At 36.7% G+C, this 10,215-nt stretch overlaps 1 non-coding gene and 1 pseudogene across 1 annotated transcript; both read left to right on the top strand.

The window, feature by feature from the left end:
* Window positions 1-2,082: 2,082 nt before the first annotated feature.
* LOC143672417 (U6 spliceosomal RNA) lies at window positions 2,083-2,189 on the top strand. Its single transcript, XR_013169865.1, has one exon. It is a non-coding gene; the product is annotated as a U6 spliceosomal RNA (small nuclear RNA).
* Window positions 2,190-2,480: 291 nt separating this feature from the next.
* On the top strand, window positions 2,481-2,783 carry LOC143671957 (non-histone chromosomal protein HMG-14 pseudogene; annotated as a pseudogene).
* Window positions 2,784-10,215: the final 7,432 nt, after the last annotated feature.

Genomic DNA, 10,215 nt, shown 5'->3' on the forward strand with positions numbered 1-10,215 from the left:
AATTGGCATGGCTATTTTTATGTATTATTCCATGTGAATTTTAGAAAGAACCCATTATGCGTTTTGGAAAAACATATAATATATAATAATATTATTATATATGATAATAGAAATGCTATAAATTTGAAGGTTAATTTGGAGTATATCATTACACGGTTGGCACTATCCAGCCATGATGTACGTGTGTGTATGTATATATATATATATCTTACTACTTATTCAGGTTTTACCTTTATTACCTTAAGTAAAGTTATTGTAGTTTTTCCATAAAAATATTGCCATTTATTGTTAGTATTATTCTTAAACACTTCATAAATTTAACTGATATTATGGTGTTTTTTTTCCTTTTCCAAAGTCAAAAGTCCATTTCCTTTTAACCTTTTCATTGGTTACTAATGGTATATCAGAAAACTATGGATTTTACATATTGTCCTGAATACAGCTAACTTGGTGAAATATTTTATTATTGCTAACATTGCTATATTCAATTTGATAAATTTTATTTGAAATTTTTGCAATGCTTTTCATGAATGAAATTGGCCCATACTTTCTTTGCCCTTAAAATGTCCAATTCAGCATTGACATTATGTTAGATTAGACTTCTGTAGTAAGTTACAGATCCATCATAATGGTCTTTGCTCTGAAGTGGCAATCATCTATTTCTTAAATCATTTGATAGAAATTTCCCGTTAGTAATGTGTGGGCCTAATGTTTTTGGAGTCTTTTTTTTTGGCTACAGTATTAATTTTCCCTATAGTTAGCTTTTCATTTGTGCATTTCTATTTCTTGGGTCAGTTTGGGTCATACATATTTTCCTAAATGTTTTACTTTATTGAAGTTTAAAAATATGCTGCTATAAGGTTGCACATACTGTTTTATTTTCCTAGGCTACTGAAAGTGATATACCATGAAATGGGTTTGCTTTTAGCAATGGGAATTAAACAGCTTATGAAATTACAGTTTTGAGGCCATGAAAATGTCCAAATCAAGGCATCATCAAGATGACGCTTTCTCCTTGAAGACCAGATACTGGTGATCCTGGATTCTTCTGTTACATGGCAAGATACATGGTGGCATCTTCTGGTCTTTCCCTTCTCTTCTGGGTTTCATTGCTTCAGTTTCTTGCTTCTGTGATTTTCCCATCTTTATCTGAATTCCATTCTCTTATAAGGGACTCTAGTAAGAGGATTAAGACACACCTTGGGCCATGCCTTAATGCCTTGACTGAAGTAACCTCATGAAAACCTACTTACAATAAGTTTACACACACAAGAATGGATTAGCTTTAAGAACATGGTTTTCTGGGGTACACACCGTTTCAAACCATCACACATGCTGTTGCCTTACATGAATTTTTCTTTAGCAGCATTATGTCAGTCATTTTTATTCCTGGTGTTAGTTTTTTGTTTCATCTCTTTTTTCTTACCAATATCTGCTGAAGATTTATCTATTCTAGCATTCTTTTCAAAGAGCTAGTTCCTGATCTTATTAATTACATCCAATGTTTTTTGTTTGACATGTGTTTATTTTCTGCTTAATTAATTTATTTCCTACATGATTTTGAGAGGATTTGTGTTGCTTTTTTCTAATAAACATGACTGTTTAGATTATGTATTTGTATATATTATGATCTACTTCAAATATACAACAATTTAAAAAATTAATAAGAAACTTATTTGAACAATTTTATGCAAACTAATTTAAACCCAAGAGGAAATAATAATTGGTTAGGAAAACAAAGATTAGCAAAATTGACCCCAACACAACAAAAAGATTAAACAGATCAATTTACCTAGAAGAAATGGCAAACATTTTCATGGAACTACCCCATAAAGAAAATGCCACACCCAGCCATCTTCCCAGGGATTTTCTACCAAATGTTTAGAAACAAGATATTCCACAATTTCCATAGATTATTTCATAAAATAGAAAATTAGATAAACTTTCCAAATATTTTTAATGCAACAAATATAACTAGAATACTTGGAACTGATTAAATCAGCACCAGCACCAAAAGGGAGGAATTGCACTCCAATACCACTTATGGATACGGAAGGGAAAAATCCTAAATAAAATATTAGGGTGCTCACTTCCGCAGCACATATACTAAAATTGGAACAATACAGAGAAGATTAGCATGGCCCCTGTGCAAGGATGACATGCAAATTCGTGAAACATTCCATATTTTTTAAAGAGAAGAAAATATATATATATATATATATATATATATATAAGGAACAGATTCAAAGACAACACTAAGAAAAAGCACTGTAGCCAAGTGGTATTTGTATTAGGAATGCAAGTATGGTTCAATATAACAAAATAGAATAATATAATTCACTTTATTAAAAGGTCGATGGGAGCGAGTCTCAGCAGATTCGGCAGCGGTAGGAGCGACAGTAGCCAGCAACCCAGCTTCGCTAAGGCTCGCGGTGCACCGCAGACCACAGCACCCGGCACACACCCGCCCCGTGGCCAAGATGCCCAAGAGAAAGGTCAGCTCCACCGAAGATGCAGGATAAGGGGACCCCACGAGGAAGTAGGTGAGGTTGTCAGCTAAACCTACTCCTGTGAAAGTGGAAATGAAGCCAAAAAAAGTGGTGTGAAAGGGTAAGTCTTCGGACAAAAAAGTGCAACCTAAAGGGAAAAGGGGAGCAAAAGGAGAACAAGCTGAAGTGGCTAACCAAGAAACTAAAGATTTACTTGCAGAAAATGGAGAGACTAAAAATGAGGAGAGTCTAGCCTCTGATGAAGCAGGAGAGAAAGAAGCCAAGTCTTATTAATATCATATACCATGTCTTATTAGTGGTCCCTGTTTCTCCCTTGTAAAATCCAGAGGAATATTTTTATCAGCTATTTTGTAAATGCAAATATTTTGTACCTCTAGGAGAAACATTTTAAAGAAGCAGATTGAAATTCCACCTCACCCCATTTTTTAAGTGTAAATTCTTTTTTTAAGGGGGGAAATAATTTGCTGGTTGCTTATTTTTGGGTAACAACAAAAAAATAGTGGGGTATTGACTTAGGGTAGGCTTTAAATGTCTTGGATGTCAACTTAACATTCCAGAGGGTGGGGGTGGCAGGGTTTTTTCTTCTTTTTTTCTTTTCTTTTGCATAGACAGGCACAGGGAATCGAACCCGGGTCTCCGGCATGGCAGGCGATAACTCTGCTGAGCCACCGTAATCCGCCCTGTTGAACATTTTAAATTACTGCAATTTCCATATTTTTTCTTAGCAGAATTGCTCCTTAAAACTGCTCCCTGATCTTGGTTTTCCCCATCAGAACTGTGTGCATTCTGTAACATCCTTATTGTGGTTCTCCAGTTTTCCTAATAATTTTGTTATGTGCTGTGAAATGTGAGTATGGAAATTTGAGTATGAAGTGTGTAAGATATTAAATTGTAAATTAGTGGGACTTACGATGTAACAGCTTATCAACATTTGAAGATAGTAGCGCTTGGTATCCTCTTAGGAAAAACTTTCCTCCAAATTTTAAGCTGAAAAGTCAATGGAATAATTTTAGAAAACAAAAGTCACTGGGATAATTTTAGAAAACAATTACAACCCACATGGCTTTTAAGGTTTTCAGCACATGCATTAAAAAATGTGTACAAATTGTTCATAATGTCTGTGTGCTGATCTTCAGAACAACAAATAAAATCTCAATTATGAAAGAAAAAGTCTAAGGGGAAAATAATAATTATCTGAAAGATTCTGATAAAGCCTTTAACAAAATTTAACAGTCATTATTAATTGTGAAGCATTCTTCAGAAAATAGAATTGAATGCATTCTTTAATTAGTAATACTAATATGAAAACCAGCATATTATTTAATAGAGAATGACTAGAGGCATTCCAACAAAGGAAAATGAAAAATAAGACAATTATTCCCATTTTATCCACTAATATTTAGCAACTTAGATATTCAGGGCCCCTTACCCTCCAATACAAATTTGATGATTGGCTTTTCCACTGCTGCAAAGAAGGCTGTTAAATTTTTTGAATGGAATTGTGTTGAATTTGTAAATTGTTTTGGGTAGAGCTGACATCTTACCAATATTAAGTTTTCCAAACTATGAATATGGAATGCCCTTTCATTTAAGGGAGTAGATTTTTAATTGGTTCAATGTCTGTTTGGAGTGTTGAGGGATGGTAACACAACATTGTGAATGTAACTAACACCAATGAATTATATAGCTAAATGTAGTTAAAGGGGGGAAATTTCAGGTGGTATGTATGCTGCTAGAATAATTTTTTTAAAAAACAGACAACTAAAAGAAAAAAAAATCATGGGACTGCACAACACAGTGAACCATAATGTAAACATGAATTATAGTTAATGTTACAATTATAATAATATGCTCATTGATTGTAGCAAAGGTACCACATTAGTGCAAAATGTTAAAACTATGTGGGAGGATATAGGAACTCTATATTTTCTGCACAATCTTTCTGTAGATTTACAACTTCTCTAATAAAAAAATAAACTTGAAATGTGTACTAAATGTAATTGTAGAAGCTAAAATTTTGAGAAGATAGGATAGGAGAAAATCTTTGCAACTTGGGGTAGGCAAAGATTTCTTATATGAGACAATAAAAGCTTCTGTTCTCTAAAAGACACTGTTAATAAAATGGAAAGACAAGACAGAAACTAAGAGAAAATATTCACAATACGGACATCCAATGGAGGGTCTATATCCAGAATATAAAGAAGACTTACAACTCAATGATAAAAAGATTAAAAAAAAACTTTTTTTAAATAAGCAAAAGAACTTGAAGAGATGCTTAACAAAAAAGATAAAAGAGTTTCTGGAAAGATGGCAGGATAGGGTAGATTTTCCTTCTCCAAGGAAAAGTTAGAGACGGGATGGGAGGGTGACAGAGATGGCGATTCCAGAGTGCAACTGACCAGGCAGTCTTCTGCACCACATAGGGTGGCCCTGGTTGCAAAAGCTGAGGAAGTGAGAAGCAGAGAACTGGAACCTAATGTGGAAGCCCAGGACCCACAAGGGAGCATGGATAGGGAGACAAGGATTAGGAAGTAAACCAAGCCACATTCCTTGAATGTGCTACCCTCACCAGTGCAGTCTCATGACCTGTAACTCACCAGATGCCCCATGCAACTGAACCCCATCACCCACCACCACTTCCCATGCTCCAAGTGCCCCCAATCCACCAACCCTAAGTGTGCATACACACCCCACACCCCCATACAAGTGCAGTCCAATCCACCCTTTTTGCACCCCTCCAGAGCACTACCTCCCCCTCCCTGCTCACTGCAGGCTGTCCACCAGCACATAAAGGCTGTGGGCACTTACTTCCATACCCAGGCTACACCCACCCCCAGCCCATATAGTCACACAGCCCGACCACACCCCACCACTGAGTTCTGCACACAGGTACAGCAATTTAGACACCCTTAGACCCATGCATGTGCATGGCCCCCAGTCGCATTCCTCAGCTCTAGGAACATTACTTTACAGCACTCCTAGATCCATGCATGTGCATGGTCCCCAGTCATGCCCCCCCAGCTCTGAGAAAACACTGACCTGTGAAGCTGGATCACATCTGCCCCCAGGCCATGCAGGCATAACGCTGACCTGTTGCCATAGCTCTGCACATGTGCACAAAAGGCCCCATGCCCTAGACGAGCACACACAAGGGTTATGTTTCCCAGACCCATGCCCCTGCACAGCTACATCCTACCTGGCTGCTGAGCACCCATGTTCACAGGCACCAGCATGGCATCCCCAGCCTGTGCCTATACCTGCATTTTAATGCATCACCGCACTGTTGTGCCCAACCTGTGTGCCCTGCATCCTGCTACATATCCATCTTGCAAACACGAGGCTTTAGACTACTGAAGGAAATTAACTTCCAAAGTAAATCAATCAAGATATTTACATGCAATGAAAACAAGAGATCACTAAGCATATCACAACGCAGACACATATAGCCCAGCCTAACGACCAAATTAAAATACCAGAAGAGACACAGATGTTGGAACAACTAATGAAACATGTTCACATAACTCTATAAAATAAAGTAAATGGGATGGCTAATGATGTAAGGGAGATCAAGAAGACACTTGAAGACCATAAAGAGGAATTTGAAAGAATATATAGAAAAACAGCAGATATCATTGAGATTAAAGATTCTGTTGAACAAATAAAAAACATACTAGAGACACATAACAGCATATTTGAAGAGACAGAAGAAAGAATAAGCAAACTAGAGGACAGGATAACTGATTTTGAAGACTCAAAACAGCAAATGGTAAAAAAGATGGAAAAATTTGAATTGGATTTCAGGGAAATGATAGGCAAAACAAAGCACACAAATATAAGAATCATTGATGTCCCAGAAGGAGAAGAGAGGAGTACAGGGCTAGGAAAATTAGTTGAGGATATAATGAGGAAAACTTCCCAAACCTTATAAAGGATATACATATATAAGTCAAAGAAGCACAATGAACTCCAAAAAGAATAAATCTAAATAGGCATTCCCCAAGACACGTATTAATCAGTCTGTCAAATGTTGAAGAGAAGTGGAAAATTCTGAAAGTGAAAAGAGAAAAACAATCTACTAAATAGAAGGTAAACCAAATAAGACTGAGTTCAGACTACTCAACTGGCACCATGGAGGTGAGAAGGCAATGGTATAACATGTTTAAGATCCTGAAAGAGAAAGATTTCCAGCCAAGAATTCTGTATTCAGCCAAATTGTTCTTCAAAACTGAGGGAGAGATTAAAATTTTCACAGACAAACAAATCCTGAAAGAATTTGTCAACAGGAAACTGGCCCTACAAGAAATATTAAAGGGAGCTCTGCCAGTTGAAAAAAAAAAAGACAGGAGAAGGAGGTCTGGAGGAGGGCACACAATTGAAGAGTACCACTAAGGGTAACTTAAAGGATAAAAAGGGAAAGAGGGAAAAGAATATATAGATCTGACAAATAAAATATAAAAGATAAAATGGTAGATTCAAGAAATGCTTTTTCAGTAATAACTTTGAATGTTAACAGACTAAACTGATGAATCAAAAGAGACAGGTTGGCAGAATGGGTTAAGAAATAAAATCCAGCTATACACTGCATACAAGAGACTCACCTTAGACACAAGGATACAAATAGATTAAAAATGAAAGGATGGCAATCAGTAGCTACCTGGAGATGAACAAACTTGAGAATATAACATATGAGAACTTATGGGATGCAGAAAAGGCTGTGCTGAGAGGGAAATTTATTGCCCTAAATACCAATATTGATAAACAAGAAAGAGCAAAAATTGAAGACTTAACTGCTCATCTGGAGGAACTTGAGAAAGAACAGCAAAGTAACCCCAAAGCAAATAGAAGAGAAATGACAAAGATTAAAGCAGAGTTAAATGAATGGGAGAACAAAAGAACAATAGAAAGAATCAATAAGACCAAAGTTGACTCTTTGAGAAAATCAATAAAACTGATGGATCACTATAAAGACTAACAAAGAAGAAAAGGGAGAGTGTGCTGGTCTGAATCTGTGGTGGACCCCAGAAAAGCCATGCCCTTTGATCCTCATTCAATATTTCTGGGTGGGAGCATTTTGATTGTCTCCATGAAAATGTGGCCCACCCAATTGTGGGTGGTAACTTTTGATTAGATGATTTCAATGGAGGTGTGTCTCCACCCACTGAAGGTGGAGTTGCTTGCTGGAATCCTTTAAAAGAGGAAACATTTTGGAGAGAGTCCCTTTTTGGTAAAGTCACGTGAAGGCCAGCAGACACCACCATGTTTGCCATGTGACCTTCCAGCTGAGAGAGAAACGTTGAACGTCGTCGGCCTTCTTGAACCAAGGTATCTTTCTCCAGATGCCTTAAATTGACATTTCTATAAACTTGTTTTAATTGGGACATTTTCTCAGCCATTGAACTGTAAACTAGCAACTCATTAAATTCCCCTTGTTAAAGTCATTCAGTTTCTGGTATATTGCATTCTGGCAGCTAACAAACTGGAACAGAGAGGATGCAAATAAACAAAATCAGAATTGAGAAGGGGTGCATTACCACAGACCCTGAAAAAATGAAAGGAATCATAAGAAGATACTATGAACAACTATATGCCAACAAACTAAATAACTTAGATGAAATGGACAAATTCCTAGAAATACACAAGTAAGTTACACTGACTCAGGAAGAAATAGATGATTTCAACAAACCAATCACAAGTAAAGAGATTCAATCAGTCATCAAAAATCTTCCTACAAAGAAGAGCCCAGGGCCAGATGGCTTCACAGGGGAATTTTATCAAACATTCCAAAAAGAACTAACACCAATCCTGCCCAAACTTTTCTAAAAAAATTGAGGAGAAAGGAACTCTACCTAACTCATTTTATGAAGCTAACATAATTTTAATACCCAAACCGGGTAAAGATGTGTTCTAGTTTGCTAGCTGCCAGAATGCAACACACCAGAGACGGATTGGCTTTTAAGAAAAGGGGATTTATTTTGTTTGTTCTTCAGAGGAAAGGCAGCTAACTTTCCACTGAGGTTCTTTCTTACGTGGAAGGCACAGGATGGTCTCTGCTGGTCTTCTCTCCAGGCACCTGGGTTCCAACAACTTTCCCCAGGGTGACTTCTTTCTGCATCTCCAAAGGCCTGGGCTGAGCTGCGAGTGCTGAGATGAGGAATGCCGAGCTTCTTAGCAGTGCTACATTGCAATCTCTCATTTAAACACCAGCCAATTAAGTCTAACGTCACTCATTGCAGCAGACACGCCTCCTAGCTGACTGTAGATGTAATTGGCAACAGATGAGGTTCACATACCATTGGCTTATGTCCACAGCAACAAGACTAGGTATGCTCACCTGGTCAAGTTGACAACTGAATCTAACTAACACAAGATGTTATAAGGAAGGAAAACTACAGGTCAATTTTTCTAATGAACATGGATGCAAAAATTCTCAACAAAATATTAGCAAATCAAATGCAATAACACATTAAAAGAATTATACACCCTGAATAAATGAGGTTTACACCAGGAATGCAAGGATGGTTCACACAAGAAAATCAACTAATGTCATACAGCACATTAACAAATCAATAGGGAAAAATCACATGATCATCGCGATTGATACTGAAAAAGCATTTGACAAAATTCAACATCCTTTTCTGATAAAAACACTCCAAAAGATAGGAATCAAAGGTAACTACCTCAATGTAATAAAGGGAATATATGAAAAATCCATAACCAACTTCATACTCAATGGAGAGACTGAAAGCTTTCCCCCTAATATCAGGAATGAGACAAGGATTCCCACCACTATTATTCAACATTGGCCTAGAATTTCTAACTAGAGTAATCAGGCAGGACAAAGAAATAAAAGGCATCCAAATTGGAAAGGAGGAAGTAAAACTTTCATTATTTGCAGATGATACTATACTTGGAAAATCCTTAGAAATCTACAGCAAAGTTACTTGAGCTAATAAACAAATTCAACAAGGTGTCAGAATATTAAAATGTGCAAAAATCAGTAATGTTTCTATACACTAGCAATGAACTAACTGAGGAGTTAGTTAAGTAAAAAATTCCATTCAAAATAGCAAATAAATGTATCAAGTACTTATAAATGACTTAACTAGGGATATGAAGGACTTGGTCACAGAAAACTAGATAACATTGCTAAAAGAAAACAAAGAAGATCTAAATAGGTGGAAAGACATTTCCTGCTCATGGATAAGAAGGCTAAACATAGTTAAGATGTCAATTTTACCCAAATTGATCTACAGATTCAACAGAGTACCAAGAAAAACTTCAACAACCTACTTTGAAGACTTAGAAAAGCTAGTTACCAAATTCATCTGGAAGGGAAAGAGACCCTGAACAGCTAAAAGCATCATAAAAAAGAAATACAAAATGGGAGGATTAACAGTACCTGACTTTAAAAACTATTATAAAGCCACAGTAGTCAAAGCAGCATGATATTGCCACAAAGATAGAAGCATTGGCCAATGGAATCAAATTGAGAGTGCAGATATAGACCACTAAGTCTATGGTCAATTGATTTTTGACTAGGCCCCCTGTATTAGCTAGGGTTCTCTAAAAAAACAGAATCAACAGGAAATATCCATGGATATAAAATTTATAAAAGTGTCTCACAAAACCTTGGGGCTGTAGAGTCCAAGGTCTGTAGGGCAGGCTGAAAGCTGCTAACCCTAATGAAGTTCCTCAATGAACTCTT

The sequence above is a fragment of the Tamandua tetradactyla genome, chromosome X, assembly GCF_023851605.1.
Source record: "Tamandua tetradactyla isolate mTamTet1 chromosome X, mTamTet1.pri, whole genome shotgun sequence".
NCBI lineage: Eukaryota > Metazoa > Chordata > Mammalia > Pilosa > Myrmecophagidae > Tamandua > Tamandua tetradactyla.